Here is a 20,096-nt window from a genome sequence, read left to right on the forward strand (position 1 = left end):
AGGGTTTTAGATGACACCTAGTATATTTACTGTTAAATGGCAAATGTGCTAAGGGGTTCCATCACCACTGGATTCGATATAGATGTGTGAGGATTTTTTGTTAGCAAGTAGATGTATTCCTCTTTTTCCAGGACCATAGTTCCCAGACTAATATATCTAAAGCAAGGACGACCATGGGTTGGTCGCCAGTAGGGCGCCCTCTTGATTTGTTGCCTGGTATTTAAAACTGGCCCTGTTAGTGCGCATGTTGCCCTCCGATAACCGAAGAGCTGCACAGCCTAGAGGACACTTGTTGTATGTTAGAAAATGAAAGAACGTTTCAAAAAAGTCTGACATTCAGTCAGTCACAGTTGTACCCCATGGGAGGGCTTCATGTGGAGTTTACACATAGTTTACAAGGGGAGAAGCAACGATTTCAGACTAACTATTTGTTTTGTAAAAAAAAAAAAATGGTAGATCTTTGACAAAGATTCCAAAAAAGCCTCACCCTACTAAAACGAACCAAGTTTATACAATACAATGAAATATGTTTTTAGTAATTTGAGGAATAATAATAATAGGGGAGCATACTGAAGTGTTATACATAAGCACTTATGTCTCTTAGGAATTCTTGAAGCATACATTATGAAGGACATTAATCTCTTTGAAAACCAAATAGTGCACTATTACGGTTTGAAATACAGTATAACGTTATTGTATCTGGATATTCTGTATAGTGATATGCAGTGTGAGCACACAATCTACATTTTTTTTTTGTTCCACAAGAAGGAACTGGGGATAAAAATAAAGCTATAATAACTTAATTTCGATCATTTTACCTTCCCCTTTATTTTTACTTCTTACTTCAAGTTTTCCCTCAATGAATCCCATTTGTTCTTGAACTTCCATCTTTTCGTTTTAATTCCAATAACCTGTGTAGCTGTCCATTTTTTATCACTTGTCCCCACATAAGCATTGCTCTCTGTGGACAAAATGACACTTAATTTTAAGTATGTTGGTTGTTTTTTTTGGTAGTGAGTGAAAAACAGAATGAGACTTGGAGCTTGGGTCCCTAAACAAGTATTCAGAGGACTCGATCTAAAAATCTTATTATTGTACAGAGCCGTAAAACTTGTGTGGTAGATGTGCATAATCCATGCAGATATCCAGGGACAACAATAAAAATGTTAATCTGGCACTTATGTTTTCTAGATCATTAAACACTTATTTAAAGCTTCTTTTTCACAAGGTTTTTCTGTATGATAGGTATTTGTACAGGCATTAAATATCATGTTTCTTTATTGTGTTTACAGTGTAGCAATTTAGAACTGAGAATACTCCATAGCACAGATAACTAGAAAAGGCTTTATGTTTCAGAGACGTTACAACAGGTTATTATCATTATTATCTTTTATTTATATAGTGCCAGCAATTTATACAGAGCTTCTTACAGGACATACATTCAAAAGGTATGGCAAAACTAGAATTAACAGACTAAGACGTACCGATACGTAAAATAAAGAAGGCCCTGCTTCTGAGTTTACAATCCAGAGGACACAATGTTAAAAAACAAACAAAAAAACAAACATGTAGATATATGATTTATTGTAAATAAGTTTTAATTATCAGTTAGAATGTGTTGGATGTTAGTCTGGGGTTACAAGCTTAGACATTTTTTGCCATAAAACAGAAGTGTTATCTCACTTGATGACTTTGCACTGCCAAAAAGAGCATTTGTTTTATGATAACCTTAGTTTTTTTTTTAAAAAAAATATAAATATCTTATTTTTTATTTCCAGAAAGTACAGTTGTCGTTAATATTTCTCCTTGACTGTTAGATGCATCCTCGGTGTATTGCAGAGCAGTATTTTGGTGGGTGTGGTGACAGCAAGGGGATAATTTAAATATTTGTATCTATGGAAAGCACATTTTTAAAAAATAAATAACTGAGTAGAACTCAGTATTTCTTTGTTTTCTGTTCTTGGCTTGGTGCTTCTTCTTTTTTTTTTTTTTTTTTGAGCAGTTGCTTAATCTCTAGAGCAGATAAATTGCCTAGAAGACACATTTGTTCTTCTTTTCTGGACATATATAGTCCTTTTTAATAAGGCTCCAATTCCCTAACAAATCCGTGCCTTTTTACATCCACTATTTTTAAGCTGTCATTCCTGAGTATACCTCAAACTGAGGTTTCTTAGATGTCAAGCATCTTTCCTGCCTTTTCAGCATTTCATTGTGTTTCTCATCCGCTGCTGTTGTGAAACTGTGACTAATATGTGTGTGAGAGAGAGAGGTAAATAGCTGTGTTCTGTGCCAAGCTTGGCCTAGGCAAGGAAATGTCCGACTCGTGCCAATTCAATTTTTTTTATCCTGTTGTTCTGACTGCAGTGCTTTTTCTCCGCTCCGTCTTGCCAGTTACCTCAGTTGGAACTGCGAGGTTTGGATGAGGGACAGGAAATATTGGCTTCCTGTACAATCGTACCAAAAATCTAATTGTATGTCAAGGAGCTGTTGCTAAGGATTCTGGAGTGAGCATTAACAGTTACTATAGTTATGTACCCGTAAATGTTTACGATTTTAGGAAGAAAAAATCTGGATATATTTTTGACATCGTTTCTAAATTTAGGTTGGATGGACCAAAACATTTTTTTTTCGTTTTACACAGAATTTGTGAAATATGCTGTAGTCCCATTTTATTTGCAATCCAGTTTGCCTTTTTATTTTTAATGCACAAAGGAGCCTATTTTACAAGGATCCCAATGCATTATACTGCATGCAATCTGTGAATTCATTTTTTAGTAACTGGAGTTAGAAAATAAGACCTATTTCTCCTCCCAGCTGCCTACTAAAACCAGGAAAGTGTATTTAGGTACACATCTTGAAAATTCTCTGTAGCCATAACATATAAAAATCAATGGCAGCTGCAGCATTAAAACCCCATTAAGTGTTAACACCACAGACAGGCTTCTTTATGATTTTTCTTTTTCTGAGGTAAACAAAGAATATTCTACATGGAATGCAAATTGAACTGAAATCGGCCCAAGTTTTTTATTTTTTATAAAACTTAACAAAGGTATGCGTAAAGCAAGTGTTTTTATAATGGGTGTTAGAGACGAATCTACCATGTTGTCAAGTAGGATTGTTTGGTGTTGTCATCACATCGATGAAAGTCTTCTGTTAGTGATGTCGGACACTTTTGCATGTCACACAAACTTGTAGTTCCTGGACAGTATGTGGGATCACAGAGACAGGGAAACAGGAACAAAGTTATAAAAATAGCATTTTTTATACAGCTTGGTTTTTATTGTTTTTTTTTCTTTTTAATTACTTTAGAAATGTTTTTGTATGTCCACAGATACACAACTCATCCCCCTAGTACTGTGTGTGTTATTGAATGTAATCAAACATTTTATCCTCATTGCGTGAGTGAAAATATTTGCCTGTGAATTAAACCAGTAAGACCTGACAATTGAGTGTATATGTGTACGGAGCATGGGTCATGAGATCAATCTTTACCAATTAATTCCTTGTTTATGTAAATTGCGATAAATGTTGGAAGAAACATTTGCTGGGCAAAACTTCAAAACTTTTGTATAGTTTATACAATGTTTTATAACAAAATTATTTTTGCACTATTCTGTGTTTCTCTTGCTATGCTCTTGAACTGGAAAAATAAAATAATGCCATGTACAGTTATAAGAATGTTTTGTGTTTGATTCAGTAGTTACCTTTAAGTATTTAAAAGTCGGAAAGTTAAATCTTGGCAGTTCAAGCTCAAGAACGTGTAAAATTCTGGTTTGTGTCCCACTCCCATGTAACCAAGATTTGTTGTAGGCATACCGATAATATTCAGTATCTCACAAAAGTGAGTACACCCCTCACATTTTGTAAATATTTTATTATATCTTTTCATGTGAAAACACTGAAGAAATGACACTCTGCTACAATGTAAAGCAGTGAGTGTACAGCCTGTATAACAGTGTAAATTTGTTGTGAAGTCTTCTCTTTTTCAAAAAATGAAGGGAAAATATCTGAAAAGATAAAAGTATAATTCTTAGCCACTTTCTTCGGTTAAAGTAAGAGATGGGTAAGTTTATGAGGTGTTTTTACAAAGTTATCCACTTTGTTGGAACATGTTTCATGGTAAATTAGGTATTATATCTTATTTTGAAACACGTTCCAACAAAGTAAATCATGTTGCTTAATGTGGAAACAGATTTATTACATTATTAAAAAATTTAAACCCCTTAAGCTAATGACTTCAATAAAAGCTACTTGGAGTCAGGAGCTAGCAGACCTGGGGTCTAATCAATGAAACAGAGTTATCTTTTAGAGCAACTTTGACTTATGAAAAACTGTTTTAGTTTGTTATTTACAAGAAACTTCTGCTGATGTGAAGCATGCCTCACAAAAAAAGAAATCTCAGAAGATCTGCAATCAAGAATTGTTGATTGATGTAAAAGTAGAAAGTAATTTCAAAGAGTCTACATATTCATCATTCCACAGACATATTTTTGTTTATAAATGGAGACAAATAGTACTGTGGCTAAAAGTGGGCACCCAGCCAAGATGACTCCAAGGGTGCAATGCAGAATACACAATGAAGTAAAAAAAAAATACCATAGAGTAACAGCTAAGGGCTTGGAAGAATCACTGGAACTGGTTAACAATCCTGTTAACAACTTGAGTAAACCATGTGCAAAACATCCTTTTCGGAGTGGCCCAGTCAGACCCCAGACCTTAACACATTAGAGGTGCTGTGGAATGACCTCTAGAGAGCCGTTCATACCAGACATCCTAGGAATATGGGTGAGCTTAAGCAGTTCTGTAAGGAAGAATGATCTAATGTCATTCCTGAACATTGTGCAGGTCTAATCTGCAGCTACCAGAAGTTTGAGGTTATTCCTGTCAAAGTAGGTTATTAAATCCAAGGGTTCGCTTACTTTTTCCACCAGTACTGTGAATGTTTATTGGGTGTGTTTAAAAACAAAAAAACATGAATGATTATCATTCTTTGTGTTATGTGCTATTATTGTGACTTACAGTACATGTATATTAGATCACCATTAATGAACAACTAATGCAGAAAGCCAGGTAATTCACTTACCTTTTCTGATTTAATGCCATTTGCCTTTGAATGTCAAATTCACTGACCTCCTGTTTTATATGTTTCTTGACATTTAGTAAGAATAGACAAATGGAAGTGACCTTATGTAATAAAAAAAAAAAAAAAAAAAGGAACAGAATCTGGATGTTATTTTGGACCATACTGTCTCTTCAGGAAAAAGACTTCATGGATTCTAAAATTGAGTGGATACATATATGTGTAATGCATATATACATATGTACTATTATCTTGGTGGCTATAGGATTTCATTCAGAGCTTGCAAATGGTGGAATTGGATCATGGCAGTAGAGCACAATTTCGACTGGCGTCTGGAAATGCAAACTTTAATATATGTTAAAACATGTTGATTGTAGAGTTCCATTGTATTTCTGGCAAAGTATAAATTATTATTTTACATGGACACGGAGTTACAGAAAATTATGTCGAAGCTAGACGGTAAAAAAAAATAACACTAAACTCAGCAGTATTCCACCTTTTATATATAGGTGGAAATTAGTATATACAGTATTAGTATTTGTATATTTAAGGTGGACATTGTTTATGAAATGAGTGAATGAGTTTTAGTTATTTTAGGTAATAATAAAACAAGCATGAGCAGAAAAAGAGGACTGTTTGCTTTAAAGAATACATTATGCACAGGGTGACAATAGAGACTTGATACTTTAAAGGTATTTGCTTTAAAAAAAATAAATAAGGCACTGGGTTACACTCTATTAAAAAAACAACAACACATAATTCCGTATTATGATATGACATTTGTGTTGGAGTAATAATTGTCTTTATATGAAGAAACATCATAAGCACTGTTAATAGTTCTCTGTTCTCTATGGCAATTCATGAATAAAGTTTACGTCTACCTCTAATGTAAACCTCAGGAAAAAGTATGGGAAGCATTTAGAAATAATAAACAATCCAAAAATTAAGAGTGGGACATGGTGAGAAGAAGGTATGTTAATGTGCTCAATTTTAAAAATACCAATGCCTAGTCTTGAGAGCTTTCTAGACACGTCATGGCAGGATGGTACAAAAAACATCTGTTATTGAAATCACTTTCTAATCTTATGTTCCGTTTGAGGAATAGCCCTTTAAGGTTCAACAGCTTATGCGGCTGTATATCTTTCTATGTACACAATAAAAGATACCAACTTTGAAGACGGAGTCTCCCCTTCGCTAATATGGCAATATCAATTGTATTTACTAACCTGATGTTAAAATGGTTCAATAAGCTATTGGTGAATGCTGGTACAGAAGGAGAATTGAGCCCTGCTTTTGTAAGCTTGAAATATATTTACCTCCAATTTTCAATACTCTATTGACATTGGTGTTTATTCACTAAAGGGACAGTTGTGGTTTTAACTCCCTAACCTCACTATTCATTATGAAGGGCTGACAATGGCAAGATTGTCCAGCAAGGAGGATTTAGCTGGCCCTGTAAAAAGCATAATTTCATGTGTAAGAAGAGATAAAGAACATTTACTGATTAAACTAAACATTATACAGGGCTAGCCAAAATCTTCCTGTAGCAGAGGCTCCTAAGGTTTGGACTTTCATAATGTACAGTGAAGTCGAGGAGCTGAAACACATATGTACTGCACACTCTCCTAACAACTCTCCCTTAAGTGAATAAACCACATTATGTTATTCCCGCACGTTAAAAAATTGTGCCGTCAGACTAATATGGTTTACTTTATGCCCTTTGTATGCCAAAGGTGGATTTAGGGAAGTTGCTGCTTTGTCTGCAGCATTGTGTGTGCATTAGCCGGATAAGCCTTGGTCTCCAAAACAAAACTAATAAGGGCAGACTTAGTTGCAGATTCCAAATATATCTCTAACATGTCCCAAGAGGTTAACCGGCCTAAGAGGACGTTTTGTTTGAAGCTGCTGGATTGATGAGTGAGGCGTTTCAAAGAACCTTTAAAACATTTCCTGACCTATTGAAAGTTGTTAATGGAACAAAGTAATTTTAGATCAATACCAACCAGTCTATCCATCTGTGCAAACTAATTTTCAAACACATGAAAGCGGCCGGCGTGCACGCGCTGGCCGGCCGTTGGGCTGCGCGGTGCGTGCACGCCGGCCCCTTTAACTTCATTAAGCGCCGGAGGAGGCGGCCCGGCTGCCGCACGACGGCCGCTTTCAATCCTGCTTGCAGCCGCTCAGCAACTGTTTTGGATGTTGGTCTCCCGGTATCCTGGTGGCCCAGTCCGGCCCTGTCATACACATTATAAAATAAGGGAATTAGGGCAGAAAAGGAGGATTTGAGTACCGAGAAGGGGACTTCCACTCCAAAGAAGTGGTGGTTGCGAGGCATGCCTTTAGCTCTTTTGTAATGGGGCTTCCCAGGTGTGATAATCAAAGCTTAGCTAAGCGTGAGGCAGACTCACAGAAAGTTCCATTAGCCGGAGCACTTGATAAATTCACCGTCACTTCAAATTCACTCAGAATTTATTTTAACAGATACTGAAATGAGCAGGCCACTGTAGATTATTTTTTATATAAGGTAATGGGTTAGAGATGACCCACACATCCATATAGTAAATGGGCTTGCTAAAAAAGTAATCTCTGATCTCCAAAACTTGTCATTTGAGCAGCAGCAAGAAACAGCTGCTGGTTACCCAGACCTTAGGTCTAGACATACAGCCTAAGCTAGAATATACCTGTGTGATGCTGCTGGGAAAGCCTGGATCATTTACGCTGCACTATGAATGGATGCTATGTGATCAGCTGCTGCTGTCTCGCTCATTGGGACAGAGGACCTGGCCCTTTAACTGCCCAATCAGATAATGGACTTCCTAAAATAGGGACTGAGACCGAGCAAAGAACCCCAAAGAGTTCCCAATGAGAAGGATTGGATTGGCCATTCCATCCTATGAGAGAGAATACCCAGTGGTAATAATTATCATTAACCCATAGGTAATAGACACAAAATGTGAATCTAGAGGTTGTTTATAATAAATCAGAAAAGCCACCATGGGACTTACACGCTTGAATAATTTGTTTTATTGTAGTGATTTCTTTGGAAAGTTCAACTTCAGCAGCGATAATGTTAAACTCAGTATAAAAGTATCTCCAGATGTTTTATCACAGGAATGTTGAATTTGGTCCAGGTCAATGTCACGTGATCCCAAACCTCCTCCAGATTTACTTTAAATAAACTCAGGTCTAGTAAACAAAACTCCACTCTGCATTTAACCTTTTCCTGGCTCAAGGTTCATGTTCTCTGTTGGAGATAAATTAACAAGATTTGGAAGAAACATGTGCTTGTTTAAACACAGCTGGGTCTGCCTTTTTGTAAAGCAAAACAGAGCAACGCAAGTACTTATCTGATTTGGACTCCTGCATTATCAATGCCAATTGTCTTGTCTAGTCAGGTTTCTAAATACGTTCCCACCTTACCCAAAGTCAGCAATGGAGATTATGTATCATTTTGATGCAAAGTCTAAAAGATAGTCTCATCACCATAGCAACCATTCAATTAGTTGCTATGGCGATAAGACTACTTCATCCTCCTAGTTTCAAAGACCTGTTCAGACAGCTAGACCACTACAGACCAGTAAAAGATATTTTGTTATGGCTAGCATAACTGTATTGTATTGTATTGGCCTCAGACTATGTCATTAGCTCCCTGTCACCTGGTTCTGCTACTGTCCAATAGACCACAGGAATGGTTTATGGGAGGCATGGAACATATCAGGAGACAAGGAGAGCCACTGCGAAATATGTGTTCATCAGAATAAAAAAATGAGGGCAGATAATAGCCATTTCTCCAAATTAGTCTGTCCATATTTCCTTACTTTCTGTAATCTGTACAGATCGTAAATTAAATGTGTTCACATTTATAACATAAACAAACTAGTAGAACCTATGTCCACAAATACTTGACATTTTAGTTGTATCCTTTTTACAATAAATTAGTGTGCTAATATTTTGGTCCCCTTGTTATTATTTTATTTCATAGTAGAAAGCCTTTTTTTGAAAACAAGAAACTGGACTAGGGATATAACCAGATGGTTAATCCATAGGTTAAAATACTGGAAAGTTTCCAGGTCAGATCATGGTCTGCTTATAAATTAAACTCAACAGCAAGTTAACAATAAGGTCAAGTGCTCTGTCACCAAAAAATTTTTACAGATATAGTGAATCCACATTGTTTTGTCTTTTTTTTGTTTAATTTTTTTGGATGGTGGGTTTTAGATTATTTTTAGGTCCGTTTTCTTGTTGCTGCTGCCTCTTGCCTTGCATGGGACTATTAATTATTAATATTTATTGTTTTACATAGCGCCACCATATTCTACAGCGCTGTACAATTTGGCATTGCATCCAATCACACTGATGCACTGTTTTGCAATTGTTGGGTAGACAAGTAAAATTTAAAACAAGGACTATTTAAGGACCATTATTACTATTCAGATCAACTTACTATGCTACACAACATGTAGATCCTTTTAAAGTAAATGAATAGTCATGATAATTGTACTAAGTGACTGAGCCTTATTTAGAGGAACACAAGTGCAGAGGGCATCCGCAGAACAATGGAATGTGCCATTCTATCTATGAACAGCCTTCGTTTCTATGGTAACGCGGGGGCGAAGACACAGGATTTCTGGCTTTTATCCTCAGCAGAGAGAGGAATTTGTTATAATCTGTTAAAAAATACTTCCAACTGTTTACAATGAATTCACTTCCTCTCAGAGGCCCTGGGCTAGTCTGCTTTCAGCATTAACGTTCTGCAAAAGCTCTCCTCAATTCCCTGCATTAATCTTTCCAAGAAAGATTCCGCTTTCTTCTAAACATTCTCAGATAGTTCTAGATCTGTGTAGCCTCTCTGTTCTGAGCAGTTAAAGAAAAACCCAAGGAATGTCACAATAAATGAAGAATATATTTCTCAAAATATTTTCCGGAATGAAGAACTTTAAAAAACCAAAGTACATCATAGTATCACCATTCATCTCTGACAGTTCAGAAAAGATGGGGTTAGTGCCAAAAGAAGGAATGAACCCCCTTCGACACTTAATACGGTTAACAATGTACAATTTTTTTTGCCCGCAAATGTAAAATTGAATCTGATAATCCTGCTGGGAATAAACAATGGAATAATTATTTTTTATCAAAAGGCAGATATATGCATAAAAAGTTCCCCTCGAGCTTCCCGTTCTGGCTGTGAATTTGTATTCCTGGAAAAATCAAAGATTTATTTGAAACACATGGCTGGATTGTTGCTTTGGTTTGAAAGAAAAATTAACTGCGTAAGGTCAGCACTTGCAAAGTTGATTATTTTAGACAATAGTATTGAAAGAAACCGAGGGCTACATTTGTTTGGTTATGTGCCAATAATGCAAGTCTTGTAGACTGCGTCTGCATAAATATTTTCATTAATGTATTTTGCAGTGAAGTGGAATATATACAGACGAGGGACCAAAGTTTCCTTCATCCACTTTATGCGCAATAGATTCCAAAGTCTGATGTGGAATCCAAGTCAGGCCCAGTTTACAAGTAAACTAGGTCTCTATAGTAACATTTCAGGGGCAGGAGACAGCAGTATTTGATTTACGGAGGCCACATTTTCCCTTTAAGGACACGTGATTATGGAAACGAGCGTGTACTGAAAAGTGGTTTTAAAATCATGATGGTTGCTTTTCTTTCTTTTTTCAAAATGCCATCTGGTCAACCAACTCTTAGACTAATTATATGAATACACTTGACAGACATTGTCTATCAAGACTAACCTGGAGCTAACATGTCTCCTTTAATTGTTGATTTTCGGTAAAAATAAATACATCATACATATGTAGCCCTGCGTATTTTAAATGTTTGTCCGGTTAAAAGGGAACTCTGCCCATTGTACCTTAAATGTCGCCTACAACTTTCTTGCAAATAGAGCATTTTTTCGTTTTTATAATGCAAACATATCACCTTAGTGACAATGTCAGTTACTATAAACGCATATACCATAGAAACATAATTTTATGGAAAGACTCTTCATGACAGGGTTTTTAAAACCTAGTAACCAAAGCTTTTTTTTTCCATTTTACTATGTTTGCTCAATCTGGATTCCCATTTTTATATTTCATGGTTATATTGCTCTGGCTTGTTTAGTTATTTATCTTTTAATTTTGGGTGTTAAAGTGAGTTTGTATGTTAGTATGTGGGTATTGGTTATAGGGGGGTGGGGTGCCAAAGAAATACTGCACTAACCCTAGGTTCTCCCCTGATATGCCCTGTTGTTTAGACTTTGCTTTGCTTTATTACTTTTACCTTTTTTTTATTTCAAATTATCCCCATTCCCTTTCATTCTAACAATCTTTGTGGAGAGTGATACTTGGTCCTACCAGTTGTCACCCACATGACTCTCAGTCTGTCTCTAGAAGGACATCTCTTCCAAAGTACTTATAATAAAAGGGAAGATTGTGTAAGAGGACTGTGGTGAAGTAGTATCCACAGACCATAAGTAATTAACCCCTAACTGCTCTAGAAAAAATGCTTCTTAGGAAAAATGAGTCTGGAAGAAGACAACAGGTGGCTGCTGATGATTATTATGAGATGGAGTTAATAGCAAACATTCAAATGTATAGACAAAATGTAAAAATGTACTATTTAAATATTTTAAAACCACTTAAACATCTTAAAATGTTTACATTACATGAAACATAAAAACTGTGCCTGTGTTTTATTTTCAGTTATTGTATTAAAACATATAAAAAAGAATAGAATGCCGACATATTCTTACAATTATGACCAGATGCATGGTATTGATTTGCCGATGATCATACCTACCATAACTTGTTTTTACACTACAAAAATAATTTAGCACCAAACCACGTTATGGTAAACCAGAACTTACCTCCCCCGGGTTAGCCCCCCCATATTAAATTTTTTTACAAAAGATCATGGCATTTGTTAGATCATTGTTAGATCAGGTTTGATCAACTGTTTTTTTCGTTAGATCTACTCTAAAATAGGCAATATTAACAATCTTTTTCAGGGGGGGCTAACCCGTAGCCAGCCCCCCCTCAACAAAAATTTCAACAAAATGTTACTGATTATGATAGCTCTACGTTAGATCAGGTTTGATCAGACAAAATTTTTGTTAGATCTAGTCTAATTACTGAGATATTGCATATTTAATGAGGGGGGGCTGGCCCCCCCTCAACTGAAATTTGGATTTTTTTTAATGGATCTTGGTAGATATTCGTTAGATCAGGTTAGATCAACTGTTTTTTTCGTTAGATCTACCACGCAGGAGGCGGTATTCACAATCCTATTTTGTGTGCGGGGGATGGGTACACATACGGTCTGGCCCCCCCTCAACTGAAATTTTGATTTTTTTTTAATGGATCTTGGTAGATATTCGTTAGATCAGGTTAGATCAACAGTTTTTTTCGTTAGATCTATCACACAGGAGGCGATATTCACAATCCTATTTTGTGTGCGGGGGATGGGTACACATACGGTCTGGCCCCCCCTCAACTGAAATTTGGATTTTTTTTAATGGATCTTGGTAGATATTCGTTACATCAGGTTAGATCAACTGTTTTTTTCGTTAGATCTACCACGCAGGAGGCGATATTCACAATCCTATTTTGTGTGCGGGGGATGGCAATACATACGGGTTGGCCCCCCCTCAACTGAAATTTGGATTTTTTTTAATGGATTTTGGTAGATATTCGTTAGATCCGGTTAGATCAACTGTTTTTTTCGTTAGATCTACCACGCAGGAGGCGGTATTCACAATCCTATTTTATGTGCGGGGGGATGGGTATACATACGGGCTGGCCCCCCCTCAACTGAAATTTGGAAAAACAATTATGGATTTTGGTAGATATTCGTTAGATCTGGTTAGATCAACAGTTTGTTTCGGTTGGAGGGACAACCCATATGTATTCCCATCCCCCCGCACACTATATAGGATTGTCAATACCCCCTCTTGTGTGATAGATCTAACAAAAAAAACTGTTGATCTAACCGGATCTAATGAATATCTACCAAAATACATGAAAAAAATTCCAAATTTCAGTTGAGGGGGGGCCAACCCGTATGTATACCCACCCCCCGCACACAAAATAGGATTGTGAATATCGCCTCCTGTGTGATAGATCTAATGAAAAAAACAGTTGATCTAACCTGATGTAACGAATATCTACCAAGATCCATTAAAAAAAATCCAAATTTCAGTTGAGGGGGGGCCAGACCGTATGTGTACCCATCCCCCGCACACAAAATAGGATTGTGAATACCGCCTCCTGCGTGGTAGATCTAACGAAAAAAACTGTTGATCTAACCTGATCTAACGAATATCTACCAAGATCCATTAAAAAAAATCCAAATTTCAGTTGAGGGGGGGCCAGACCGTATGTATACCCATCCCCCGCACACAAAATAGGATTGTGAATATCGCCTCCTGTGTGATAGATCTAACGAAAAAAACTGTTGATCTAACCTGATCTAACGAATATCTACCAATATCCATTAAAAAAAAATCAAAATTTCAGTTGAGGGGGGGCCAGACCGTATGTGTACCCATCCCCCGCACACAAAATAGGATTGTGAATACCGCCTCCTGCGTGGTAGATCTAACGAAAAAAACAGTTGATCTAACCTGATCTAACGAATATCTACCAAGATCCATTAAAAAAAATCCAAATTTCAGTTGAGGGGGGGCCAGCCCCCCCTCATTAAATATGCAATATCTCAGTAATTAGACTAGATCTAACAAAAATTTTGTCTGATCAAACCTGATCTAACGTAGAGCTATCATAATCAGTAACATTTTGTTGAAATTTTTGTTGAGGGGGGGCTGGCTACGGGTTAGCCCCCCCTGAAAAAGATTGTTAATATTGCCTATTTTAGAGTAGATCTAACGAAAAAAACAGTTGATCAAACCTGATCTAACAATGATCTAACAAATGCCATGATCTTTTGTAAAAAAATTTAATATGGGGGGGCTAACCCGGGGGAGGTCCAGAACTTTACACTGTTAGATAAAGACTACAAACCTGGGGATAGGTCAACAGGGTTCACGAGCAACCCAACTTCTGAAACACACTAAAAAATGCCACCAATGCCAACATCGAGACCATGGAGTTATAAATTAGGATTTTCATATCACATCATGCTCCACTGCAACAATTTTTAGATCATCTAAATCAGCCATCTCAACCCACACATAACCCTTTTTATGGGTTTTCCCTATGTGATTTGTGGTTATTTTGCACAAATAGAGCATGGGAATTAAATTACTATAATTTCATTCCAACCTTGAGACAGAACCTCACACTATTTACCTAGCAATTATTATGCTGCAAATAGACACAGGGTAGGATTATGGTTCAGATCTGACTCCTGTGGTGGCTCCAAACCCTTCTTAACTAAATGGAAAAAAACACTGGAAAGCTTCCTGGAAATAAAAATGAAAGTATATAACGTATTTTACAACAGGGGAAAAATCTAAAGACACATATGTCATTAATATTTAATGTAAGTAATTGTTGGTCATTATCACCTATACACTGTAGAGTATTGACATGCAAAATAACAAACAACCTGAATCTGCCGGGAGAATTGGAAGTACATGCATGGACATACATGATAATGAATTATTATACGTGATAATCATGTAGTATTAATTTAGAGCAACAACAGCAATTAGAAATGAAGTTTGTTTCCTTCGAAAAGCATTCAGTTTGTTTAAACCACTACTTCTATTGTGTTACAATGAAATAAAGAAAAAACAAATAGCTGCACCCTCACGTTGTTGGTATGAATGGTATGTGGACACCCCACAATTTTTATACTAGAATATTGAAATGTTTGTTTTTCTATATTTCAATGCTGATGATAAAAGAGAAAGTGCAAAGTATATGTCTTGAAAATCAATTTACAAAGATTACATTAATGAATGCAAAAAATAAATTAAACTAACCCAGAAACTGAGTTTAGTACTGAAGTACAAAACAAAGATAATTCCAAACAGGAAATATGCTTTATTACTAAACAAAGTACAGATGTACATTCAATCAACAGGATGTGTATAAAGCACTAGGCTAATTCCATGGTGACTTTTCATAGTCCTCTGCTAAATTCCCCTTAAAAGAAAATTGGTACAGTAATCTTCCCATTATATAAGACTGAAAAAAATGGGCATGTGTAGGGGAACAACTGCATTTTATACAATGCCAATGGAACCAATTTATGCCAAGACAGCTGAATGAACTCATGAGAGAGTCTTTTCTCAAAAAGGACATACCAAAAATGTAATATCAATTTAGGAAAAAAAGAAAAAGTCTGAATATAAGACTACCCTATAGGAAAGAAGTTTTACTAGTAACATTTTATTCACATGTAATTCATTTTTTCACATTTAATAAAAGATTGAGAAAAATAAATTTCTTGTTTATTTATTTATTTGCCAACCTGACCCCCACATATGCCTTATACCACATCTTACATTTTTGTGTTTCTTTTTTTCCTGCTGTCCCCGAAGCGACGATCCTCTCCCTTTCAGGAGGAACTCTTCTGTGAGTCTTAAAAGGGGCGGGGCGAAGAGCTGAGGCACTGCTGCCACTGGGCGGCGCCTTCATTAGGTGGCCAGCAGGGGCGGTCTTACAGCCGCACGATGGCTGCTTTGAATTTCGTAGCCGCATGACTGCTGCTTTGAACTTCGCGGCTGAGTGGCCGCTTAAAATGTTGGTCTGCCGGTTTCCCGGTGGGCCAGTCCTGCCCTCTATAGTAGCAGCAAAAAATAACATAGCTAGGAAGAAGTACAGTCGAATAAGTTGGTTAGAAGTTTTGAACCAAATTGGCTATCAATATAAAATGGAAAGACGTTTTCTTCCTCACAAAAGGGAATTTCATAAAGAAATCTGGGCCCTGTGGACAAAATATTGAGATGAAATTGCTCATTCATTTATTTGAACTCTAGGCTCCCGTATCTTTTTTATATTAATATAAAACATATCACTGAAACAAATGTTACTGTGAGAGTGTATGTATATTATTGTTTAGAGTTGTTTTTGTTATTGACTCCAGACTTGATGTACTAAAATGTATCACATGATATACACTCACTGGCCACTTTATTAGGTACACCCTGCAAGTACCGGGTTGGACCCCCTTTTGCCTTCAGAACCACCTTCAATCTTCGTGGCATACTTTCTACAAGGTGATGGAAACAGTCCTCAGAGAGTTTGGTCCATATCGACATAATGGCATCAGGCAGTTGCTGCAGATTTGTCAGCTGCACATCCATGATGCGAATCTCCTGTTGAGATCTGGTGCCTGTGGAGGCCATTGGAGTACAGTGAACTTATTGTCATGTTCAAGAAACCAGTTTGAGATGATGTGAGCTTTACATGTTGCATTATCCTGCTGGAAATAGCCATGGGTACACTGTGGTCATAAAGGGATGGACATGGTCAGCAACAATACACAGGTAGGCTGTTGCGTTTAAACGACCCTCAATTGGTACTAAGGGGCCCAAAGCATGCCAAGAAAATGTCCCCCACAACATTACACCACCAGCCTGAACCGTTGATACAAGGCAGGATGGATCCATGCTTTCATGTTGTTTACGCCAAAGTCTGACCCTGCCATAGGAGTGTTGTAGCTGGAATTGAGACATATCAGACCAGGCAACATTCTTCCAGTCTTCCATAGTCCAATTTTGGTGAGCCTGTGCTAATTGAAGCCTCAGTTTCCTGTTCTTAGCTGAGTGGCATGCGGTGTGGTCTTCTGCTGCTGTAGCCCATCTGCTTTTTCAGACCATTCTCTGTAAACCCTACAGATGGTTGTGCGTGAAAATCCCAGTAGATTAACAGTTTCTGAAATACTCAGACCAGCCCGTCTGGCACCAACAACCATGCCATGTTCAAAGTCAAATCCCCTTTCTTCCCCATTCTGATACTCGGTTGGAACTTCAGCAAGTTGTCTTGACCACGTCTACATGCCTAAATGCATTCAGTTGCTGCCATGTGATTGGCTGATTAGCTATTTGTGTTAACAAGCAATTGAACAGATGTAACTAATAAAGTGGCTGGGGAGTGTATATTCTAATGAACGTTAAGAACTGTAACTGCATATTTAAGAAAACAGCATATTGTTTTTTTATATTAGTCTTTATTGTTTTCTTTTTTTACTTATAAAATCTAAAAGATAAAGAATAAATATAGATTTATATAGATTTTAATTGCAGATTGTTAGCTTACTGGGAATACATTGTTCATACCCATTTTAAGCAGAACAGTCCCTATTTTAGGTACCTGTATCTATAGGAATATTTTTATTTTATGTGGCTGCTCCACACTGTCAAACTTTTGCAGGCTGTGGTGATTACTGGCCAGTTGGGAATATTAAAGAATTCCCCCATTCACCCCCTGAGCTATAGAAATGATCAAGGTATTTGCTTTTGCAGCACAGACCTCAAACAGCGCCTACATGGCCTCCTTGTGATGCACTGAAGCAGAGCACAACAATATGACATAATATCCTGCAATTCTGCATCTATAAGCATATTTTTATAGATAACACAAACTAAATGAGTGCTGACTAGGAATACATTTTAATGATAATACACCTATAAATTTAATTGAAAAGGAACATTAGGTTATCCAAACTACAAGAATCTGACACTAGGAATACTCATTTTATAGCTCTCTGCTGCCACCCAGTGGTAAATTAGTAGATTTTAAGCTCATTGCTACAATGTGCAACTGGTTGTATAGGCATACCTCCCTTTCAGGACATTCACTTAAGGGACACTCTTGATTAAGGATATAGTTGCAGCCAGGGGCGTACCTAGAGTATTTGGCACCTGGGGCGGATCCTGTATGTGGCACTCCCCCCCAAAAACACTTTAAAACTGCATAGCTTCTATCGTTATATACTGGCGCAGACATTGAAGGTGGTACAGCATAACACCTATCACTATATACTGAGGCAGACATTGACGCTTGTACAGCATAACACCTATCATTATATACTGAGGTAGACATTGACAGGGTACAGCATGACACCTATCACTATGTACTAAGGCAGACATTGACGGAGTACAGCATAACACCTATCACTATATACTGAGTCAGACATTGACAGTGATACAGCATAACACTTATCACTATATACTGAGGCAGACAATTATGGGGGTACAGCATAACACCTATCACTATATACTGAGGAAGACATTGACAGTGGTACAGCATTATACCTATCACTATATACTGAGGCAGACATTGACGGGGTACAGCATTACACCTATCACTATATACTGAGGCAGACATTGACGGGGTACAGCATTACACCTATCACTATATACTGAGGCAGACATTGACAGGGGTACAGCATAACACCTATCACTATATACTGAGGCAGACAATGACGGTGGTACAGCATAACACCTAACACTATATACTGAGGCAGACATTGACGGTGGTACAGCGTAATCCCTATCACTATACATTGAGCCAGACATTGACAATAGTGCAGCATAACTCCTATCACTATATACTAATCCAAACATTTATGTGGTGTAGGCCTACCACTTCATTGTCTGGCTTAGGGATGCACTGAAACAAAAATTCTGGACTGAAACCGAAAATTCAGCATTTAACTGTCCGAAACCGAATATGACCCCCCACCATAAAAAAAAATCTCACACTTTTTTTTAAAGTAAGTAACACACCAAAATAGGACAAAAAAAATCAATAACAATATTAATATATATATATGATTGTAAACAGCAATCACACTCCTATCATGTCCAGGTTCTAGCATGTACTGGTTGCCTGGGCATGATAGGAGTGTGATTGCTGTTAGCAATCATATATATATATATATAATTTTATTGTTATTATTATGGTTCACATGTGAACTCAGCACTGGAGGCATAGAATCAGACATACAAATCCTGTATTTGCAGGTATACAATAATAATGTATGGAAACATAGCAAGAGATAAAACTACAGGCAGAGATGATAGGCTGCACAGCCCAAAGCCAACCCTGGCATCCACACTGCCCACATAGAACCTGACCAGCACCCAGATTACACACATAGGATTTACCATCTTTGTCCCCAAACAGCCCAGCATGAGTCAACTTTGTCCCCAAACAGCCCAGCCTGTGCCATCTCTGTCCCATAAACACCCTGCCTGTGTCATCTTGGTCCCCAAGGCTCAAACATCCTGCTTGTGCCATCTTTGCCTTTCCACAAATCAATTGTACATCTATCATACACACGAAGGAGACTGAGGGGCACCAAGCGATTGCTAGGTGCCTCTCTCTCTCCTCCGCGTAAAAAAGAAAAGTGACGAGGCTGCTAGGGATCCAGGCAATCCGGGACCTGTGGTCACCCAAGCCCGTGGAACCCCCATGATGAGCGGCACCTGGGGCGGACCGCCCCCCTATAGGTACGCTAGTGGTTGCAGCACAACCATTCCCCTGTTCATGTATGATCAGTTTGCGGTAATAGAAACACATATCAACATGATGCCACTCTTTTGAGCACCTGGGGCGGATCCTGTATGTGGCACCCCCCCACACACACACTTTAAAACTGCATAGCTGCTATCATTATATACTGGGACAGACATTGAAGGTGGTACAGCATAACACCTATCACTATATACTGAGGCAGACATTGACGGGGGTACAGCTTTACACCTATCACTATATACTGAGGCAGACATTCACGGGGTAGAGCATAACACCTATCACTATATACTGAGGCATACAATGACAGTGGTACAGCATATAACCTATCACTATATACTGAGGCAGACATTGACAGTGGTACAGTGTAATCCCTATCACTATACACTGAGCCAGACATTGACAATAGTGCAGCATAACCCCTATCACTATATACTAAGCCAAACATTGATGTGGTATAGGCCTACCACTTCAGTGTCTGGCTTAGTAGGGATGCACCAAAATGAAAATTCTGGACCGAAACCAAAAATTCAGCATTTACTTGGCCAAAACCGAAAATGACCCCCCCACGC

Source organism: Sceloporus occidentalis, unplaced genomic scaffold, assembly GCF_023333645.1.
Source record: "Sceloporus occidentalis isolate IW3139 unplaced genomic scaffold, rSceOcc1.0.p SCAF_34, whole genome shotgun sequence".
NCBI lineage: Eukaryota > Metazoa > Chordata > Lepidosauria > Squamata > Phrynosomatidae > Sceloporus > Sceloporus occidentalis.